The sequence below is a fragment of the Ostrinia furnacalis genome, unplaced genomic scaffold, assembly GCF_004193835.3.
Source record: "Ostrinia furnacalis isolate ACB-3 unplaced genomic scaffold, ASM419383v2 OfSCF1092, whole genome shotgun sequence".
Taxonomy (NCBI): Eukaryota; Metazoa; Arthropoda; class Insecta; order Lepidoptera; family Crambidae; genus Ostrinia; species Ostrinia furnacalis.
Genome location: NW_021131331.1, coordinates 998 through 24,761, shown reverse-complemented (window position 1 = coordinate 24,761; position 23,764 = coordinate 998). Strand labels below are relative to the sequence as shown.

The window sequence follows — 23,764 nt, the reverse complement described above, 5'->3', positions numbered from 1 at the left end:
ACACTGTGGCCGATAGAACCTTCAGATTGCTGCTGTGTTGTAAGCTGTAAAAGTTTGGTTTAGGATATATCCATCTCGCTTGCCCAAGGAGTGAAAGAGATGAAGTAAGACGTCGGTTTACCGTGTTTTGGCGCCAATAATGCAGTAGCTTAAACATATTATCCCAACTAATATTATAAATGCGAAAGTAACTCTGTCTGTCTGTCTGTCTGTTACGCTTTCCCGCTTAAACCTCGCAACCGATTTTGATGAAATTTGGCATAGAGATAGTTTGAGTCCCGGGAAAGAACATAGGATAGTTTTTATCCCGGTTTTTGAAACAGGGACGCGCGCGATAAAGTTTTTCTGTGACAGACAAAATTCCACGCGGGCGAAGCCGCGGGCGGAAAGCTTTTTCTATACATTTGGAATTTACAGTCGACATCAAAATATTTTTACAGTGAAGTGCTCGGAGAATTTTGTAGTTTATTGACACAGTAAATATACTTGATACAATTTAAAAAGAACATTTTGTAAAGAGTGAATGTGTTAAGATATTTTTGATATCGACTGTACAAAATGTCAGGGTTCAAAAATAAAACTGCAAGAACTTTTATTCATTATATATTTTTTGTCAGAAGGTAATTAATACAGTGCCAAAACAGTAACAAAACATTAGTAAGAAAAAATCAAGACTGCATCTAGCATTAACTACTGAATATCCAGATAAACAATAACCCTAAGGCCCAGAACAGACGGTGAAACGCAACTGTAACGAAACTGCAACTGCTAGTTACTTTTGAGTTGCATCTAAGTTTCTGCCATAGCGTCCGTTGAGAGACCACACATGACGCGACCAGTTTAAAAGTTTCAGTTTTATTCATTAGAATCATCACAAAGTTGCAGTTTCGTTGCAGTTGCGTTTCACCGTCTGTTCTGGGCCTAACGGATTGATAGTAGGACAACATTTAACATTTATATTTCACAACATTTTGAACAGACGGCGTACACTATGTTTTATATAAATTGTGAACTAGATTCATAACACCGATACTCCTAAATGGATATTTTATTTCTCTACGATATTCAGGTTGGATAGTTGTGTGCTGTGTACAGACAACGGCATGTCAATTTACCACAAAATGTTACGTTTCTCAATTGATTTTGAACCATTTTGGTGTTTAACTTTAAAGTCCAAAATACATTAGAAAAAAATGTATTTTTGTGGTATATTGATGTGCTGCTGACTGCTCCATTATTTCTCTATATCAGGTAACATATTGACAGTACGGAATATGACCAGATGTTGAATTGAAAGTAACGTTCACTGGCCATAGTTGTAAGTAATAAATAATATTTTATCTACAGGTACTTCATGCATTATTCGCGGATTGTGAAAAAAGAGCGTCATAATTTGAAATATATTAACCATAATAAATATTAAATAAGTAGGTATTTGGAATATAAATATTATGTAATATTATATTGCACAAAATATCTATAAACTATCATCAAATTCCGGTCATATTTCGCCACTTCAAAACGGTAAAGCATTCAATAAGGCATTTCGCACAGTAACGACGCAATGTCAAACTCGTATCAGATAGGAACTTTTCTAAAAAATCGTTGCCACGAATATGTGCAAGTTTGTACGTAAGTGTACAATGGCGTAAGTACACATACGGCGTTTTACCTCGGAGAATAATGACACGTCGCAACTGTGGGCAGCCTCGGTTCGCACACAACTACCCGCACTATAATACTGCAAGGAGCAGAACGCACCACGACGGTGACCACGTGATTCCCATCCAAAGTAATATACCTGCTCTAAAATCAGTCTGTCACGATAACGTCACCGCGCAGTGTATTATCTAATAAACATTAATCACAAAGATACTTGTATACATGGATCTAACATGAAGAGACAGAAGACATGTCAAAATATTAATTTTATCATATATTTTTTTACTTTTCCCATCTATGTAAAATGCCGTAGGTACCAATCAGCAAGTGAAATGAGCTACACTTATAAAATACGTTATTCCTTGGTCCAATGCAAGAACTAACTTGGCATCTTATGAAATACTATTTAGCTTCGTTTAACAAACTTTTTTTGGATTTTTAGAGTAGTACCCGCTTTTCGATATTGCACATCTCTGATTTCCGCTCTACTAATTCAATATTCGTTTAAAACTTCAAATTGAACGAATTAACCAGCCCGTAACAATTCACTTGAGTTTATAAAAGTATCAATAGTTTTGTATTGATTTTAGCAGAGCAGAAAATTTATAACTGGGGCGAATAACATTAACTTTTACAGTTAAATTTACAGGTACCCTTCTGTTATGTATGTAGTGATTAAAGTGAGCAAATATTATAGAGTGAAGATTATTCTTGTGTAAATATCGAAATTATTTTGTAGTTTAAAGGTAAATGCGACCGTTGTAATCATGATTTTTAAAGTAAAAAAATATGAAGAAGTAACGTATAAAAGAGTAACATAACGGAAGGGTGCTAAAATTTCCTCAAATCTGTTTGAATATAAACTCGAATAATCCTTAGGAAACACGGGAAAACCCAGCATTGGTAAAAAACTTTACAAGATTAGAAAATTGAGACGTGCACTATCAAAAAATATACATAATTAGCACACCATGATATAATATTTTCGCAATACCAATACCATGGAATTAAGTTTTAATAAGCTCATAAAATTCGATATTCACCACAGACAGTATATTTTGTATTATTTTTTTAAGTATCTTAAAACATCTAAGTATTTTTTTAATCGGACAGATCCAAAGTTATACACGGAGTAGGACTAGCAAATTTTCATTTCGATCTATTTAATATTAACACAATGTTGCGCCTACAAAGCTTTGCTAAAACAACAAAATAATCATAACAAGAAACAATGATAAAAAAACAGAATGCAGCTTTAAAAGTACGTAATTAATGGGCATTTTACAGTGGCAGTGTCGCTGTAGGTTAGACATGAAAATGCTAGGTATAAAAAATAGAAAGAAGCATCTCTTGCATTGCGATAAGTATCATTTTTGTTTACATTACACATTGCTAATCAATTATACCTCATAATACCTATGTCGATTATTGGCGGGCCGAATACTGGTACCATTTATTATGGCAAAAGTGCAACAATCTAATCAATTGAATTACATACATTTGTATTAAAACAACGAGTCACAGAAACACTCGGACTAAATGTAGTGAGATTTAATTTAATATTTGACTTTAAATAAGAAAACAATCCTGTTACATATCCCATTACATTTTCCGATAAAAAATACATATTATTTTAACTGGATTAACACTGTCACTTAAATGTCACTTACAACTTAAATGATAAACATACAAAATACATTATTGGTGTCGACGTACAGTGTAGTTTAGCACCACAATTAAAACTAACTATTCGACATTACGTATGCCCTAACAAATCCTTCGAATGGCGATCAATTCCCAAACAAGTTGAACAGGAAAATGAAAATTAAAGAGAATATCCCCACAATCGGTGAGCCCGAGTTTTAATACTTGTGCACTAGCTTACACAGTACATAATGTAAAAATTAATTTACCAACACTTACAACTATAAAAATATTTTAGAAATTCTCACTTACATTTAAGAGGAACTGGCAAAATAAATCCTGTATTCCCATTTTTTATCGACTCACAATAAAATACAAAAACCAGATTTGGTCCTCACGTATCAAATTCATGATGCCATTCCTATATACTGGACAGAGCTAATAACTGCGAACGGGCGAGTAGCAAAAATATTAGTAGACTTTGCACACTAAATAATGGCTCAAAATATATCAAATCCGCTAAATACCCAATAGAAAAAAACCTGCCTAATGTTACGGCAAAACCTCGTAGAAGCAATGTTAAACTTAATAACCTAATATAGTTAGATTATAAACTGTGGTGGTAGTACCATAGCACAGGGCTGGCTCGTGGCGTATCACAATAGATTACACATACCGGACTTACCACCCTTATTGTCCACACTCATTCCACTATAAATACTAACATTTGCAACTAATATAAAACATCCCACAACTCCGTACGACACCTCATATCAAAACAGTGATTAAAATACGTTATACAGCGGAGTATTTGTGCATACGATGCGAATCTACAAGTCTGCTCCAACTTTATGAGCCACATCGATAAACCTAACCATCACCGTATCCCTATTTGAAAAACTGACGCATATTATGCTAAATAGTCACATATTGTTCTAACGAGGATCCAATAAACCATGCACGGTTAAAACATGTAACTATTAGATTCGTACCTACTAAAAGCATTAGGACCGTATCTATCTAACCTAACTTCACCTAGTGGCAAAGGCTCACGTCGATATCAAACTACACAACTAGCATCATTTAAAATAGATAAAAAACCAACTACGATACACAATCTTGCAGGAATAACTATCTAAACAGTGAGTTATGAATATCTACCACGTTTCAACTTCATTTTTTTATAAATATTCATCCGTAAATTATTATCAAATTCGATAAAGCTCTAAGATTGATCCACATTCAACAAATTAACTCTTAGAATATTCCACGAGATGCAACGTGCCATCGACGTATCAGAAACATAATGGTAAATAAATAAATTAAACCCCACTTCTACACAACATCACTTTTCTCGTCAATGACTTTAAATAATGAGAATATTTTTCCAGTCTTCCTAGTGGTCACGACCACGCCTAACAATTCCTAAAAAAAACTAGCTGAATACACTAGCACAGTGTGTCTATATTTTGTACATTCAGGATTTAAGGAGCAAAAACATTGATAAATATCGGATTTAGACACTAATGCTGTATATTTAGGCCCTTAACGAGGGTTAAAATAACATAGGGCCCACTGGCTCCACATATGAAAATATTGTTAAATGTGTATTATTCACTACCATCTCAAATATCTAGAACATCGACTAATCAATAAACAAAACATAATAATTAACAATCGCTATATGATATTAATCATGCACATTTTCTAACTACATACTCTAGCGTTCATAACGTTTCTTAGGTTAAATTATGTTGATGCAATGATTCTTTAGGGCGTGTTTTGTAACGACACTCTAGTATGATTCCACACTCAGGAATAGGATTGGTCTAAAATATTGCAATTTAACCAATCACAGACTTTATGAATGGAACTTTGAGTGTCGTTACAGAATTTGAGCCTAAGCCGATTAGACTTTACGCTACCCAGACTTTGGCACGAAACTTTCAGTATTTGAGTGTAGGTAAAAAATTATATTCTGTAGATACCTCAATGCAAGTCTGAATAGCGAAGTCATAGTTCGCTTTCCAAATCTATTTTAGTATCGTGGCTTTTTATTTTATTTTTATACAACTCTTTTTAATTCTCTAGCACCGTGACTTTTATTTCAACCGACAATGGGTTTGGAGAGCGAACTGGATGGCTTATAGAAGTCAAAAGGACGTATTTACTGTTTAACTATAGGAAATTTTAGAATCATTCACTTACACTTAAAAGTATACCCCATCGTAAGCGTTTACTATATTGGCTTTAAATTAAGTACTGGATAGTTTTGGTATTATAGTTTTTTTCATATTAAGGACTAAAGGACATTTCATTAATTATAATTAGGTTATATCACACAGTATTCTTATAAAGATATGCTGTTATAAGCGTTGGTCACGTAGAAAGTCAGAAATAATAATCATATTTGCATATGTATTTTTTTCTTAGAAGAAAACTAAAGTAAACTTAAATATTTAATATAGCATATTGATTTAATTATAGGGTTTTAAGAGCCTGTATCGCGTACATTAAAGTAAGATTGATAGCAGTACAGGTTATGGAAAGTTTGGAATAAACAAATGCGAAAATGGGAAGCTTATACTATGTGAAAAATTCCAATTTCTGGACGGAAGGTACGATATTTGAGCCAACTCAAAGGGCGCTTGTCAGCCAACTTTTGAGGCTGGATCGCTGCTTCTTGCTAACTCTACTTTACCCCCGTAATTCACAGCCATCAAACATTAAAGCTGATATACTCACGTATATCCTTGTTTGTCGTAGGCCATACAAAAATTTAACGGTTCTAAATAAATTATAAAACAGTACTTATTTGTTATAACTATTGTATTTTATTATGGTCGCTCATTACTTGGTAATTTTATTTTTTTAGTAAAAATATATCCTATTTGTCTGTTAACACTCCAACGTATAGAGTCGTAAGTTCACTTACTGCTCTTTACGATTTAGGCGATATAAATTTATAAGGCAGTTTTACATTTTGCCTTTTATACATTTTTCGTTTATAAGTCAGAAGCAACGACCCATCCTATCGGATCTAATTTAAAAGAAGCTAGTTGTGGCAATACCGAATACATTCGCTATTCTTATTAATAGCATACCCTAATTTTGAGGTTATCTAAAAGCAAGCACATTTAATTCATAGCCATTGCATTTGATTTCTATAATGGTCTATACTCCGTATATAATAAAATAAGTAAATAAATTCATCTGTCAATTCAAAACTAATAAAATAAAATAACAATTAACATAAGCCGCCAACTAATTCTGAAATGCGATATACTTAATTAATTTAAAGTTCTGTTCACACCTACTGACATGTAGCCATGTTTTCACAATATTTTTTTTACTGACAAAATAGTACAGCTTTGCTTATGAGAAGGACAGATAATATTGTTTGCACTACATCTAAAATACCCAGAATACTGTTACTGCAAAAATTTAACCATAATATCAATTTAGCACTGTAGGCATCTGGATTTACTTCTAAACGTATAAATACAATCAGTATTTTGTTAGTAGATGTGAAAGGACTTATTTTGAAATAAATGTTGATTGCAATTGAACTACAAAAATACTTATTTTGACGGACTACGTTCGTTGTGTGATATCTAAAAATTTTAACAGCCTATTTATACTAGTACATTGCAAAATGCTTTAAAATAACCGTTCAGTTTGGCGAATGAAATCTGAGCCACTGATATTGAGTTATTAGTCAATTTTATTACTATTGTCATATTTAATGCTTCACTTGCCAGACTTTTAAGGTATTTATATTGCACATGCATATTAAAATTTACACTATAACTATCTATTTGACCACATCGCATTTCAAAATAGCATTATAAATATTTAGTTTAAACATTTCATATAATCTATCAACAGATCCGTTTTAACGCGTTCGGGTCCGTATTAAAATTTGTTAACTTCCAAAACGGTTGGTAGATTGATCTAAATACATTTGCGCGAAAATAATATAATAAATTTCAAGCAAGTCAGAAAATTGAGGTAAACAGTTACTTAATTGTATGGCAACTTTAGAAATAGGGAAGGTTTAACAAGAGTTAATTAATACTGGAAAGAGGAACTCCGGTGTTTTAATAGATACAGTACGACACAGGATAAAATGGCTTCCGGATATCCGGAAGATCGGATCACGCCGGATCCGTGCACGTGCACTTATTATTGCATCTTATGTCGTTATAATACATATTAAAACTAGCTAAGATGCCTGAGGAATCCGATATTTTATATTATGTCGTACTGTAACACAGATATGTGTTCATGTATCCCGTTTTAGTAATTTTGATTTTAGTTTGACCAACACCCGGATTAAAAATATTTAAGTTTAAATTTAAGGAAACTATTAGAAAATGGACAGATTTAAGTGTCAAATTACCCTATAACCTCAAGATAATTAAATTTAGGAGTCCGCATTTATTCCAGCAAAATTGTTATATTTCCGCAGTAAATGGAAACATCTAAACATAGTCTGTTTCAATTCGAATTTAGTAAAAACTTTTTAAAATACCTTATATTGCACAAGCTATTGCAATGGCTGACTTAGGTGATAAAAACGTTTTGAAAAATACCGCAATAACTAGCGATGTTTAAAATCCTCCGTCAGCTGTTAAAAATGTACCTATAAAAGTTGTTTTTAATAAATCGATTCGGAACAGACCAAAACTTAATATTTGCTTATCAACATCAAAATTTCTGTACCCATCGTTATACCGAGCAACAGGTTTCAAAAATAATATAATAATTATTATCTAACTACTAAAATTTGCTAAGAAACTAAACTTCATTATTGTGCTACAAATACATTTGTAAGAACAAGACGAATAACTTTGACTACACTCTAAATTCGTATTATAAGTGCAAATCGATTGTACTAATAACCATTGAATAACAAAATGGAAGCATTCATGTTGGGGCGGTTGTCAGATCTAATAACATTTTAAACTTTATTACGTTTGAGATGAAGTCTATTTTTGTAAACTGGCCATAAGTGTAAACATTTGACATAAAACTTAAAGAACTTTCTCTTTCTAATCTTAAGTGTAAAAGAGAAGAAATCAGTTATTAATGAATGAGTCATCGATATGTCAGATAAGTTTACAAAATGTTTACATTTATGGCCAGTTCTATAGACTTGATAATTATTATGTAAAATTTAGAGTAATCAACGTCACCAACCCCATCGATACAATACTGCAATCTTTCCAATCATTTCATTAAAAAAATGTAAAAATATTTCACAGGAAAATGCATCACAAGTGATAAGGTAAAAATCATAATATCGGCAAACTAAAATCTACAAAATAAATCAACTTCTTTTTAACAACAACTCTTTAAATTTTGTACGCGTTGTACGGAGTCATATAAAATGCATGCACATCTTTATAGAAAAGGCACTACATCAAATACTAAAAATATTTCATTTCATTTTAGTCATTAGACATTTGTCATTAAGTGAACGTTGTAAATATAAGTATATTCATAATATACACAGAACCGTGTTAATAAAATTAATCACAAAAAAAATTAAACATTTTTCCCTTAACCTAACTGAACTTAAGATGGAAGATACTGTTAACACTACGTATGTTTTGGTTTTGTGTTGCCAAAGGCAAAAACTGAATTTGTGCACCGTATGGAGGATATAAGACCTTTTATAAACAATTAAAGCGTTATTAAAAGCTTAATATTACTATAAGCTGTATAAGGATACAATGAACTTTGGGGTCACTGTTGAAACACCATGCTACGTGTACTAACAATAGCAATATGAGCACTTCCAATATACGAGAAAATGTGACTAAAAAAAATAAACTAATCTATTTGTTGTGAGGAACTGACATGCACTTTAAATTTCCTACATTTGGCCATAAATTTTACTAAATAACACCAGTGCGCCTTAGAAACCATACACCGCAGGGTTACGGTAATACGGTTCAAATCGCTACAGTAACGTTAAAATTAAGAATTGACGAAAACTAGCCGAACCATCTAACGAAGCGATTCACACTATATACCATTCGTTATTATCAATTCCGTAAATCAATCTCCCACTAACCTTCGCTTATCGCACTAACTATAACTATACAAATTCATTGAAACAATATTCACGTTGAATAAATAAAAAAATGGTACACTTATACGCTAGTAGTTCATAACTTCATTTTATATATTTGTTATTATTTGCACGAAACGTGATATATTAAAATAGTGTCAACTAGTCGTAGAAACATCACATTTTATAGAGGTTGGTGTGAGCGAAATACATAATAAAGTAATATTTTGGTTATGATCAGTCGATTTTATTATCACTTATTTCAGATATCAACCAAGTACGAGCATCGATCTCTTCCAAAGTAAATTATGGGCATCATCAGTTTTGTAATGTTTATAAAAGAATTCTAAATTGTCTCTTTACTGTAATTTATCTATATTTAAAGATTATTTGTATTTTTACTACTTAAGCTCTGAGTGGGACAATGTCTAGATAAATTCTTGATTACTTTAAATCTGCCTGTATGTCTATGAAAGCAGAACTAACCGATAACTATGATTTATTTTGTAACTACAAATCTGAAGCTAACCCTGAATCTCTTTAGAAGAATTTACGTGTACTTTCCTGGTCGTATCCCAGTAAGTGTTTTGCTATTGGATTGCAATGACTAGACGCTGTATTTATACTTGAACAGGCACGCGTAGTAAAAAGCCTAACACAGGCCACACAGTCTTTCAAACTAACATTCTAGCAGTTTACTACCGACGAATATCACACCTCACGCGAAATACAACTTTAAATATACATCCAGTGCCACCAATATTCCATTTACTATAATTCGAGACGTGGTTCATGACGACAAACGATTTAACAACGGGTTTTAAGTGCTACCTCACTTCAGCCATGAGTGTAAACAAACAACAATAGCGAGAACTTTAGGTTCCAAGCATGGAAAATTTTAAACATTACCACAGATGGAAGCATTTTGATTTTGGATAATAAATAATTTTGAATTTGAATTCGAATTTGAAAATTTGAATTTGGAGTTTTAAGTGTTTGCTTGCACTTAGGCTACAGTGAACATTATAAAATGTAAACATTAAATTTTGACTATGACAAACAAAGCATCGTGTGTCAACATGAACAATCTTAATCTTACTAAAGGGACGAAATATGCCTACTATTTCGCTCACACCATACGAACCAATTTGGCAAGTACTAGACGTAAACTAGCCATCTGATCTCCAACATCCGTGAAGATAGGTAATACTTTATAACATACAACCCAGCAAGCACGATTAATAAATTACGCAGGGCATGTACTAACCTAGAACATCTATTCAGATTAACGTTATATACTTTTTTATATATTAATAATGTGGTCCTGTTTGTCCTCTGTTTACCTGTAAGTCTTTTTACGCATACACTTTTTATAATCAGATGAGTTATTTAAATGCAAAGTTGTTATATTTTAAAAAGTGTAGTACGTAAATTTATTAAATTTTTTTTTGATGATATGATATTTTATAAAGGATTGCAACGACCCCATTTTATTATCTACCATAGGTCTCTGTGTTGGCAACGTAGAGTGCAGAAGTGTAAAGTCTAGCCATTTAGAGAAGGTCAAAAATGTTTACAGTTATGGCTGACTTTATAAGCGACAATTCGACTTCATCCTTATTTTGTCCAAAGAAGATGAAAATGACAAGACTTTGAACAGAGACATAGAATTAAAATGTCAACAATTTGTTTACATTTTTGGCCTAATCTATGCGGACTTGTGTATTTACAATACAACTTCTGTCCTTCAACAATCGATAGACATATAATTATCTAAACCAGACAACAAGTATAGCACAGGAATGACCATCTGGTGATATGCATTCATATCATCATACAGAATAGTTTAACATTGATATGAATTTGCACATTTTATGAAACATTTAAATACTTTTTAAAATACATTCCCAACCCCTAACGTTGCTATGGAAATCGAACAGTTAAAGCCACCAAACTATAGTTATAAAATTTAGTTAACTAGTTATAATATGGTATATTCGTACTACACAGGATTACGACTGAAATGCAGAAGGCTAAATGACGTCTCAAAATTCGTACAGCCGTTTTGCTGTTCCAATCTGAACATTATTAAAACGACATAAAATACATATTACGGTATACATTTATAAGAAAATTGGCAATTATAGCTCTTCGACTATGTTAAAATTAAGTGCTCAAGCGAAGTCGATAACACTGAGTATAGTATTTGTATATAAATATGTTTGTATCGTTTAAAAGCCTGCAATTGAAATGCGTACAAATTTTTTCGACGTTGCCAATTTTCTAACCACCAATATTATTTGGGATGAAAACCTCAATAGAACTGTTAATCAAAACAAAATTTTTAGTGTGATATAATATTTATATCGTAACTAACAGAAAACAAGGCAAGACAAAAGCTTAAGTATAATTACAAATAGATGTTCAATTAGAACAGTCCCAGTTCGTGCGCACCATAGAGCATTTATATGTGAGGCATAGACAATAAACGATTGTCTATGACACTTTGACAAAGCTTTAATGAGTCTAGCGCCATCTATTTGTGAGTTGGATGAGTTATGTACTTACCAGCTGGGCTAAGATGCGCGTCGTGACATACTTTATCGACGCCAAAATGTATGGACAAAGTCGATAAAATGGCGTGATAAGCGCTTATCGCGGCGCGCATCCTAAGCCTACAGGTTCTATAATAAGGTTTTCATCTCCAAATCAATCAGCATCTTAGTTGATAGGTCCCGTAGCTAAATAGTGGTACGGGTGCCTATTATGCATGAACCTATTGTCGTACCTCTGGTTCTTTTGGTAGAACCCGTTGACTTTCCTGTAGTTTTGCGTCCGGCGCTGGTTGTTCTTTGAGTTTTCTTGAGACTTGTCCGTTTTGTTTGCTTTGTTTTCCGTTTTGGAATCGGACTTCTGAGGCTGGTCGTTGGAAGGCTTGTCCTGAAATATTAACGTGTTTATTTCAATAATCTTAGCGACAAACTTGCAACTATTATTACAACTCTATAATATGGCGGGGTTTTTAACATGATGAGCTATCGTCATTACATCGGGCATCTTGGGTAAATTTGAACAGTAACTTTGTTCTGTCATTCAGGTAAATTAGAATGTCTGAAATTCGGGTAGTTTTCAAAATTTTATGTACTATAATAACTGTACCTCCAGCATTACAGAATGGGACTATTCCCATCTATGCAACTCATGTATAACTAGGATCTGCAGATTGACGGCCAATAAAAACCCAACTAGACTGTCCCCGGGAAAAGATAAACTCTCATCGCTAACCAGTGCTATCTGTCATCGGTTCATCGAGCATATTACACTATGTAGTAATTTACCTCTTTATTGTCAGAGGGCGGCGGTTTGGGGTTGTTCTGCGTGTCAGGCGGTTGCTTTGGCGTCGGCGGCGGAGCGGAGGCTTGGGGCGACGGCTCGTCCTGCAAACAATAATGTATGATATGTATCTGTCTGTGGTATAATTAATTCAACAACGAAAAGTATTATAAGGAATATCAGGTAAAACTACCTAGTACTTTAGTATGATACTTTTGACTAATTTAGTAGCACTTTGGTCATAGCCACCTTTAAGAGGGAGGAGGAGTTTTTATTGTGACATGATTTGACTCCTCAATCGGTGATTTAATTCCTTTGGTGGTAATGATGTTGTGATCGGGGACCAAGGTCTAGTTGTTAACCATCTCGGTTTTCTATGTATACTAGTCAGGGCAAAAAAACTCTGATACCGCGATGTACGAATCGTATCAGCGCCATCTATGTGTAACTTTAAAATTAAACTTAAAAAAACTTAAAAAAAAAAACAAGTTAATATGTTCAGAATAATATTATTTTATAACTGTACATCCTCTACTATAGTATGAATAAATTAATGGAAGAGCGTTTGCTCCCTGATACAGGCTCATTAGCTTAAAAGGGAGCTACGGTCACTAACATTGTAATGTACCCATTGTTATGAAATAAATTGTTTATTTTATTATTGTTTATTATCTATTAGTTGATGAGTACCACTAGTCTGTAGTGGCGCGTGATAGATGTCGCCATAGCAGTGACTCTTTGTTACTCTCTCTAAGCGCATACGCCGAGTTGCTTCACCGAGGCGCGAGGTAACACACTGCGGGACTCTAGCCTCTATTGCTGAGGCGCTAGAATCCACACTGACCTTGGGCGCTGGGCGACACACTCCGTGACTCTTATAGTCTAGTAAGGGAGCACGTAGAATTTTGTCCAATGACCCCAAGCTACCCATCCTTATCGCTCGCGCGTAAATATGTTGCTGTCGCGCTCGCACACTCACTGCGAGCGCCCGTCGCACAGTCGCGACAGCAATATAATTACGCGCGAGCGATAAGGATGGGTAGCTTGGGGTCATTGCACAAAATTCTACGTGCTCACGGACCAGACTAAAGCCTCTATTGCTGAGGCGCTAGGGTCCAGTCCACTGACCCTGGGCGCTAGGTGACACACTCTGTGACTCTATAGTCTGGTCCGTGAGCACGTAGAATTTTGTCCAATGACCCCAAGCTACCCATCCTTATCGCTCGCGCGTAATTAAATTATGTTGCTGTCGCGCTCGCACACTCACTGCGGGCGCCCGTCGCTCTATTGCTGAGGCGCTAGGGACTCTAGCCTCTATTACTAAGGCTGCAGGGCCCAGTTTTGTCACTTGAGTTGCTTCACCGCTTCTGCCAGTTGGAGGATCGCAGGCACGAGGCGACATGATCGGGGACTCTAGCCTTTATTACTGGGGGTGTAGGGTCCAGTTTTGATAAGCTACTGTCGCCACTGACCTTGCTGGGAACTTAAGACACTTGGGGATCTAGCTTCTGTTACTAGGGCTGTAGTCTAGCTTCGCTAAGCTAGCCAATTAGAGGCCCTAAGACACTTGGGGAGCTAGCTTCTGTTACTGGGGCTGTAGAGTCTAGCTTCGCTAAGCTACTCTCACAATTGACTTTGCTTCCGTCACTTGGAGGATCTTAGTAAGACACTTGGGGATAGGTTTTGCTAATATGGCTCTAAGAGTCTAGCTTCGCTAAGCTACTGTCACCACTGACCTTGCTGGGAGGATCGTAGTAACTTAAGACACTTGGGGATCTAGCTTCTGTTACTCGGGGTGTAGAGTCTAGCTTCGCTAGGCTACTCTCGTCACTGACCTTAGTTCCATTAGTTGGAGGATCTTAGTAACTTGGAACACACTCCGGGACTCTAGCCTCTATTGCTGAGGCGCTAGGGACTCCAGCCTCTATTGCTGAGGCGCTAGGGACTCCAGCCTCTATTGCTGAGGCGCTAGGGACTCCAGCCTCTATTGCTGAGGCGCTAGGGACTCCAGCCTCTATTGCCGAGGCTGCAGGGCCCAGTTTGGTCAAGCCACTGACCTGGGCGGGGTGCGGGCGGGCGGGCGCGGGCGCCAGCGCCACGGTGAGGGTGAGGTCGCACCACATGGCGCAGCGCGCGCGCCGAGCGCACACGCCGAGTTGCTTCACAGCTTCTGCTAGTTGGAGGATCGCAGGGACGAGGCGACATGATCGGGGACTCTAGCCTTTGTTACTGGGGGTGTAGGGTCCAGTTTTGATAAGCTAAAGTTGCCACTGACCTTGCTGGGAGGATCGTAGTAATTTAAGACACTTGGGAATCTGGCTTTTGTTACTGGGGGTGTAGAGTCTAGCTTCGCTAAGTTACTCTCACCACTGAGCTTGTTGGAGGATCGTAGTCGCTTAGTAACACACTTGGGGAAAAGCCTCTATTAGTGAGGCTCTAGGTCTAGCTTCGCTAAGCTACTCTCGTCACTGACCTTGCTTCCGTCAGTTGGAGGATCTTAGTAAGACACTTGGGGATAGCCTTTGCTAATATGGCCCTAAGAGTCTAGCTTCGCTAAGCTACTGTCGCCACTGACCTTGCTGGGAGGATCGTAGTAACTTAAGACACTTGAGAATCTATAGTCTTTGTGAATATGGGTTGAGTCTAGCTTCGCTAAGCTACTATCACCATTGACTGCTTCCGTCACTTGGAGGATGCTAGAACACACTCCGGGACTCTAGCCTCTATTGCTGAGGCTGTAGGGTCCAGTTTCGTCAAGCTACTGGCGCCACTGATCTTGTTGGAGGATCATAGCAACTTAGTTACACGCTTAGGGACTCTAGCCTCTATTGCCGAGGCTGCAGGGCCCAGTTTGGTCAAGCCACTGACCTGGGCGGGGTGCGGGCGGGCGGGCGCGGGCGCCAGCGCCACGGTGAGGGTGAGGTCGCACCACATGGCGCAGCGCGCGCGCCGAGCGCACACGCCGAGTTGCTTCACAGCTTCTGCCAGTTGGAGGATCGCAGGCACGAGGCGACATGATCGGGGACTCTAGCCTTTGTTACTGGGGGTGTAGGGTTTAGTTTTGATAAGCTACTCTCACCACTGAGCTTGTTGGAGGATCGTAGTAACTTGAGACACTTGGGAATCTAGCGTTTGTTACTAGGGCTGTAGTCTAGCTTCGCTAAGCTACTTCCGCCACGCAGCTTGCTTCCGTCAGTTGGAGGATCTTAGTAAGACACTTGGGGATAGCCTTTGCTAATATGGCTCTAAGAGTCTAGCTTCGCTAAGATACTGTCGCCACTGACCTTGATTTCGTCCGTTTGGGGATCAGAGTAACTTAAGACACTTGGGGATTTAGCTTTTGTTACTAGGGCTGTAGAGTCTAGCTTCGCTAAGCTACTCTCACCACTCACCTTGCTTCCATCAGTTGGAGAATCATAGTAACTTAGAACACACTTAGCTACTCTAGCCTCTATTGCTGAGGCGCTAGGGTCCAATCTCACTAAGCGACTGCCGCCACTGACCTTGATTTCGTCCGTTTGAGGATCAGAGTAACTTAAGACACTTGGGGATCTAGCTTTTGTTACTAGGGCTGTAGAGTCTAGCTTCGCTAAGCTACTCTTGTCACTGACCTTGCTTCCGTCAGTTGGAGATTCTTAGTAAGACACTTGGGGATAGTCTTTGCTAATATGGCCCTAAGAGTCTAGCTTCGCTAAGCTACTGTCGCCACTGACCTTGCTGGGAGGATTGTAGTAACCTAAGACACTTGGGGATCTAGCCTCTATTACTGAGGCTCTAGGTCTAGCTTCGCTAAGCTACTTTCGCTAGTCGGAGGATCTTAGAACACACTCCGGGACTATAGCCTCTATTGCTGAGGCGCTAGGGTCCAGTCCCACTGACCTTGGACGCTAGGTGACACACTCCGGGACTCTATAGTCTGGTCCGAGAGCACGTAGAATTTTGTCCAATGACCCCAAGCTACCCATTCTTATCGCTCGCGCGTAATTATGTTGCTGTCGCGCTCGCACACTCACTGCGGGCGCCCGTCGCTCTATTGCTGAGGCGCTAGGGACTCTAGCCTCTATTGCCGAGGCGCTAGGGACTCTAGCCTCTATTGCCGAGGCTGCAGGGCCCAGTTTGGTCAAGCCACTGACCTGGGCGGGGTGCGGGCGGGCGGGCGCGGGCGCCAGCGCCACGGTGAGGGTGAGGTCGCACCACATGGCGCAGCGCGCGCGCCGAGCGCACACGCCGAGTTGCTTCACAGCTTCTGCTAGTTGGAGGATCGCAGGGACGAGGCGACATGATCGGGGACTCTAGCCTTTGTTACTGGGGGTGTAGGGTCTAGTTTTGATAAGCTACTGTCGCCACTGACCCTGACTTAAGACACTTGGAGATAGCTTTTGCTAATATGGCTCTAAGAGTCTAGCTTCGCTAAGTTACTCTCACCACTGAGCTTGTTGGAGGGATCGTAGTAACTTAAGACACTTGGGGATCTAGCTTTTGTTACTAGGGCTGTAGAGTCTAGCTTCGCTAAGCTACTGTCGCCACTGACCTTGCTGGGAGGATCGCAGGCACGAGGCGACATGATCGGGGACTCTAGCCTTTATTACTAGAGGTGTAGGGTCTAGTTTTGATAAGCTACCGTCGCCACTGAACTTGCTACCGTCAGTTGGAGGATCTTAGTAAGACACTTGAGGATAGCCTTTGCTAAAATGGCTCTAAATGGCACTGACCTTGCTGGGAGGATTGTAGTAAATTAAGACACTTGGGGAGCTAGCTTCTGTTACTAGGGCTGTAGAGTCTAGCTTCGCTAAGCTACTCTCAGCATTGACTGCTTCCGTCACTTGGAGGATGCTAGAACACACTCAGAGACTCTAGCCTCTATTGCTGAGGCTCTAGGGACTCCAGCCTCTATTGCCGAGGCTGCAGGGCCCAGTTTGGTCAAGCCACTGACCTGGGCGGGGTGCGGGCGGGCGGGCGCGGGCGCCAGCGCCACGGTGAGGGTGAGGTCGCACCACATGGCGCAGCGCGCGCGCCGAGCGCACACGCCGAGTTGCTTCACAGCTTCTGCTAGTTGGAGGATCGCAGGGACGAGGCGACATGATCGGGGACTCTAGCCTTTGTTACTGGGGGTGTAGGGTCCAGTTTTGATAAGCTACTGTTGCCACTGACCTTGCTGGGAACTTAAGACACTTGGGGATCTAGCTTCTGTTACTGGGGGTGTAGAGTCTAGCTTCGCTAAGCTACTCTCACCATTGACTTTTCTTCCGTCACTTGGAGGATCTTAGTAAGACACTTGGGGACAGCCTTTGCTAATATAGCTCTAAGACTCTAGCTTCGCTAAGCTACTGTCGCCACTGACCTTGCTGGGAGGATCTTAGTAACTTAACACACTTGGGGAAATTTAGCCTCTATTACTGAAGCTCTAGGTCTAGCTTCGCTAAGCTACTCTCGTCACTGACCTTGATTTCGTCCGTTTGAGGATCAGAGTAACTTAAGACACTTGGGGATCTAGCCTTTGTTAATATGGGTTGAGTCTAGCTTCGCTAAGCTACTCTCACCATTGACTGCTTCCGTCACTTGAAGGATCTAAAACGCTCGGGGACTCTAGCCTCTATTGCTGAGGCGCTAGGGTCCAGTCCGCTGACCTTGCTGTGAGGATCTAGTAACTTAAGACACTTGGGGATTTAGCCTCTATTACTGAAGCTCTAGGTCTAGCTTCGCTAAGCTACTTCCATCAGTCGGAGGATCTTAGAACATACTCCAGGACTCTAGCCTCTATTGCTGACTCGCTAGGGACTCTAGCCTCTATTGCTGAGGCGCTAGGGACTCTAGCCTCTATTGCTGAGGCGCTAGGGACTCTAGCCTCTATTGCCGAGGCTGCAGGGCCCAGTTTGGTCAAGCCACTGACCTGGGCGGGGTGCGGGCGGGCGGGCGCGGGCGCCAGCGCCACGGTGAGGGTGAGGTCGCACCACATGGCGCAGCGCGCGCGCCGAGCGCACACGCCGAGTTGCTTCACAGCTTCTGCTAGTTGGAGGATCGCAGGCACGAGGCGACATGATCGGGGACTCTAGCCTTTACTACTGGGGGTTTAAGGTCTAGTTTTGATAAGCTACTGTCGCCACTGACCTTGCTGGGAGGATCGTAGTAACTTAAGACACTTGGGGAGCTAGCTTCTGTTACTAAGGCTGTAGTCTAGCTTCGCTAAGCTAGCCAATTAGAGGCCCTAAGACACTTGGGGATCTAGCCTTTGTTACTAGGGCAGTAGAGTCTAGCTTCGCTAAGCTACTCTTGTCACTGACCTTGCTTCCGTCAGTTGGAGGATCTTAGTAAGACACTTGGCGATAGCCTTTGCTAATATGGCTCTAAGAGTCTAGCTTCGCTAAGCTACTTTCACCATTGACCTTGCTTCCGTCAATTGGAGGATCTTAGTAAGACACTTGGGGATAGTCTTTGCTAATATGGCCCTAAGAGTCTAGCTTCGCTAAGCTACTGTCGCCACTGACCTTGCTGGGAGGACCGTAGTAACTTAAGACACTTGGGGATCTAGCCTTTGTTACTCGGGGTGTAGAGTCTAGCTTCGCTAAGCTACTCTCGTCACTGACCTGGCTTCCGTCAGTTGGAGGATCTTAGTAAGACACTTGAGGATAGCCTTTGCTGATATGGCTCTAAGAGTCTAGCTTCGCTAAGCTACTGTCGCCACTGACCTTGCTGGGAGGATCGTAGTAACCTTAGACACTTGGGGATCTAGCCTCTATTACTGAAGCTCTAGTTCTAGCTTCGCTAAGCTACTTTCGCCAGTCGGAGGATCTTAGAACATGCTCCGGGATTCTAGCCTCTATTACTGAGGCGCTAGAATCCACACTGACCTTGGGCGCTGGGTGACTTACTCCGTGACTCTTATAGTTTTATCGAATTATGTTGCTGTCGCGCTCGCACACTCACTGCGGGCGCCCGTCGCACAGTCGCGACAGCAATATAATTACGCGCGAGCGATAGGGATGGGTAGCTTGGGGTCATTGGACGGGATTCTACGTGCTCCCGGACCAGACTCTAGCCTCTATTACTAAGGCTGTAGGGTCCAGTTTGGTCAAGCCACTGACCTGGGCGGGGTGCGGGCGGGCGGGCGCGGGCGCCAGCGCCACGGTGAGGGTGAGGTCGCACCACATGGCGCAGCGCGCGCGCCGAGCGCACACGCCGAGTTGCTTCACAGCTTCTGCTAGTTGGAGGATCGCAGGCACGAGGCGACATGATCGGGGACTCTAGCCTTTATTACTGGGGGTGTAGGGTCTAGTTTTGATAAGCTACTCTCACCACTGAGCTTGTTGGGACGATCGTAGTAACTTAAGACACTTGGGGAGCTAGCTTCTGTTACTAGGGCTGTAGTCTAGCTTCGCTAAGCTAGCTAATTAGAGGCCCTAAGACACTTGGGGATCTAGCTTTTGTTAATATGGGTTGAGTCTAGCTTCGCTAAGCTACTCTCACCAGAGCGTGTTAGATCCTCCAAGTGACGGAAGCAAACTCAATAGTTTGCTTCCGTCACTTGGAGGATCTAACACGCTCCGGGACTCTAGCCTTTATTGCTGAGGCGCTAGGGTCCAGTCCACTGACCTTGCTGTGAGGATCTAGTAACTTAAGACACTTGGGGATCTAGCCTCTATTACTGAAGCTCTAGGTCTAGCTTCGCTAAGCTACTTTCGCCAGTCGGAGGATCTTAGAACACACTCCGGGACTATAGCCTCTATTGCTGAGGCGCTAGGGTCCAGTCCACTGACCCTGGGCGCTTAGTGACACACTCTGTGACTCTATAGTCTGGTCCGAGAGCACGTAGAATTTTGTCCAATGACCCCAAGCTACCCATTCTCATCGCTCGCGCGTAATTATGTTGCTGTCGCGCTCGCACACTCACTGCGGGCGCCCGTCGCTCTATTGCTGAGGCGCTAGGGACTCTAGCCTCTATTGCTGAGGCGCTAGGGACTCCAGCCTCTATTACTAAGGCTGTAGGGCCCAGTTTGGTCAAGCCACTGACCTGGGCGGGGTGCGGGCGGGCGGGCGCGGGCGCCAGCGCCACGGTGAGGGTGAGGTCGCACCACATGGCGCAGCGCGCGCGCCGAGCGCACACGCCGAGTTGCTTCACAGCTTCTGCTAGTTGGAGGATCGCAGGGACGAGGCGACATGATCGGGGACTCTAGCCTTTATTACTGGGGGTGTAGGGTCTAGTTTTGATAAGCTACAGTCGCCACTGACCTTGCTGGGAGGATTGTAGTGACTTAAGACACTTGGGGATCTATAGTCTTTGTTAATATGGGTTGAGTCTAGCTTCGCTAAGCTACTCTCGACACTGACCGCTGGGAGGATCGTAGTAACCTAAGACACTTGGGGATCTAGCCTCTATTACTGAAGCTCTAGGTCTAGCTTCGCTAAGCTAATCTCACCATTGACTTTTCTTCCGTCACTTGGAGGATGCTAGAACACACTTAGGGACTCTAGCCTCTATTGCTGAGGCGTTAGGGTCCAGTCCCACTGACCTTGGGCGCTGGGTGACTTACTCCGTGACTCTATAGTCTTGCTGTCGCGACTGTGCGACGGGCGGCCGCAGTGAGTGTGCGAGCGCGACAGCAACATAATTACGCGCGAGCGATAGGGATGGGTAGCTTGGGGTCATTGGACGGGATTCAACGTGCTCCCGGACCAGACTCTAGCCTCTATTGCCGAGGTGCTAGGGACTATAGCTTCTATTACTAAGGCTGTAGGGTCCAGTTTGGTCAAGCCACTGACCTGGGCGGGGTGCGGGCGGGCGGGCGCGGGCGCCAGCGCCACGGTGAGGGTGAGGTCGCACCACATGGCGCAGCGCGCGCGCCGAGCGCACACGCCGAGTTGCTTCACAGCTTCTGCCAGTTGGAGGATCGCAGGGACGAGGCGACACAACAAGGGACTCTAGCCTTTGTTACTGGGGGTGTAGGGTCTAGTTTTGATAAGCTACTGTCGCCACTGACCTTGCTGGGAGGATTGTAGTGACTTAAGACACTTGGGGATAGCCTTTGCTGATATGGCTCTAAAAGTCTAGCTTCGCTAAGCTACTGTCGCCACTGACCTTGCTGGGAGGGTCGTAGTAACTAAGACACTTGGGGATCTAGCTTTTGTTACTGGGGCTGTAGAGTTTAGCTTCGCTAAGCTACTCTCGTCACTGACCTTGCTTCCGTCAGTTGGAGGTTCTTAGTAAGACACTTGGGGATAGCTTTTGCTAATATAGCTCAAAGAGCCTAGCTTCGCTAAGCTACTGTCGCCACTGACCTTGCTGGGAGGATGGTAGTAACCTAAGACACTTGGGGATCTAGCCTTTGCTAATATGGCTCTAAGAGTCTAGCTTCGCTAAGCTACTGTCGCCACTAACCTTGCTGGGAGGATGGTAGTAACCTAAGACACTTGGGGATCTAGCCTTTGCTAATATGGCTCTAAGTCTAGCTTCGCTAAGCTACTTTCACCACGCAGCTTGCTTCCGTCAGTTGGAGGATCTTAGTAAGACACTTGAGGATAGCCTTTGCTAATATGGCTCTAAGAGTCTAGCTTCGCTAAGCTACTTTCGCCTCGCAGCTTGCTTCCGTCAGTCGGAGGATCTTAGAACACACTCCAGGACTCTAGCCTCTATTGCTGAGGCGCTAGGGACTCTAGCCTCTATTGCTGAGGCACTAGGGTCCACACTGACCTTGGGCGCTGGGTGACTTACTCCGTGACTCTATAGTCTTGCTGTCGCGACTGTGCGACGGGCGCCCGCAGTGAGTGTGCGAGCGCGACAGCAACATAATTACGCGCGAGCGATAAGGATGGGTAGCTTGGGGTCATTGGATAAAATTCTACGTGCTCCCGGACCAGACTCTAGCCTCTATTGCCGAGGCTGTAGGGCCCAGTTTGGTCAAGCCACTGACCTGGGCGGGGTGCGGGCGGGCGGGCGCGGGCGCCAGCGCCACGGTGAGGGTGAGGTCGCACCACATGGCGCAGCGCGCGCGCCGAGCGCACACGCCGAGTTGCTTCACAGCTTCTGCTAGTTGGAGGATCGCAGGGACGAGGCGACATGATCGGGGACTCTAGCCTTTATTACTGGGGGTGTAGGGTCCAGTTTTGATAAGCTACTGTCGCCACTGACCTTGCTGGGAGGATCGTAGTAACTTAAGACACTTGGAGATAGCCTTTGCTGATATGGCTCTAAGAGTCTAGCTTCGCTAAGCTACTCTCGCCACTGAGCTTGCTTCCGTCAGTTGGAGGATCTTAGTAAGACACTTGGGGATAGCCTTTGCTAATTATGGCTCTAAGAGTCTAGCTTCGCTAAGCTACTGTCGCCACTGACCTTGCTGGGAGGATTGTAGTAAATTAAGACACTTGGGGAGCTAGCTTCTGTTACTAGGGCTGTAGAGTCTAGCTTCGCTAAGCTACTCTCAGCATTGACTGCTTCCGTCACTTGGAGGATGCTAGAACACACTCAGAGACTCTAGCCTCTATTGCTGAGGCGCTAGGGACTCCAGCCTCTATTGCCGAGGCTGTAGGGCCCAGTTTGGTCAAGCCACTGACCTGGGCGGGGTGCGGGCGGGCGGGCGCGGGCGCCAGCGCCACGGTGAGGGTGAGGTCGCACCACATGGCGCAGCGCGCGCGCCGAGCGCACACGCCGAGTTGCTTCACAGCTTCTGCTAGTTGGAGGATCGCAGGCACGAGGCGACATGATCGGGACTCTAGCCTTTGTTACTGGGGGTGTAGGGTCTAGTTTTAATAAGCTACTGTCGCCACTGACCTTGCTGGGAACTTAAAACACTTGGGGATCTAGCTTCTGTTACTGGGGCTGTAGAGTTTAGCTTCGCTAAGCTACTCTCGTCACTGACCTTGCTTCCGTCAATTGGAGGATCTTAGTAAGACACTTGGGGATAGCCTTTGCTAATATGGCTCTAAGAGTCTAGCTTCGCTAAGCTACTGTCGCCACTGACCTTGCTGGGAGGATTGTAGTAACTAAGACACTTGGGGATCTAGCCTTTGCTAATATAGCTCTAAGACTCTAGCTTCGCTAAGCTACTGTCGCCA

At 42.0% G+C, this 23,764-nt stretch overlaps 1 long non-coding RNA gene across 1 annotated transcript; it reads right to left on the bottom strand.

The window, feature by feature from the left end:
• Positions 1-590: 590 nt before the first annotated feature.
• On the bottom strand, positions 591-12,819 carry LOC114351114 (uncharacterized). Its single transcript, XR_003655759.1, has 2 exons — positions 12,724-12,819; positions 591-12,325 (listed from the first exon to the last, which is right to left on the bottom strand). It is a non-coding gene; the product is annotated as an uncharacterized LOC114351114 (long non-coding RNA).
• Between the last annotated feature and the right edge of the window lie 10,945 nt (positions 12,820-23,764).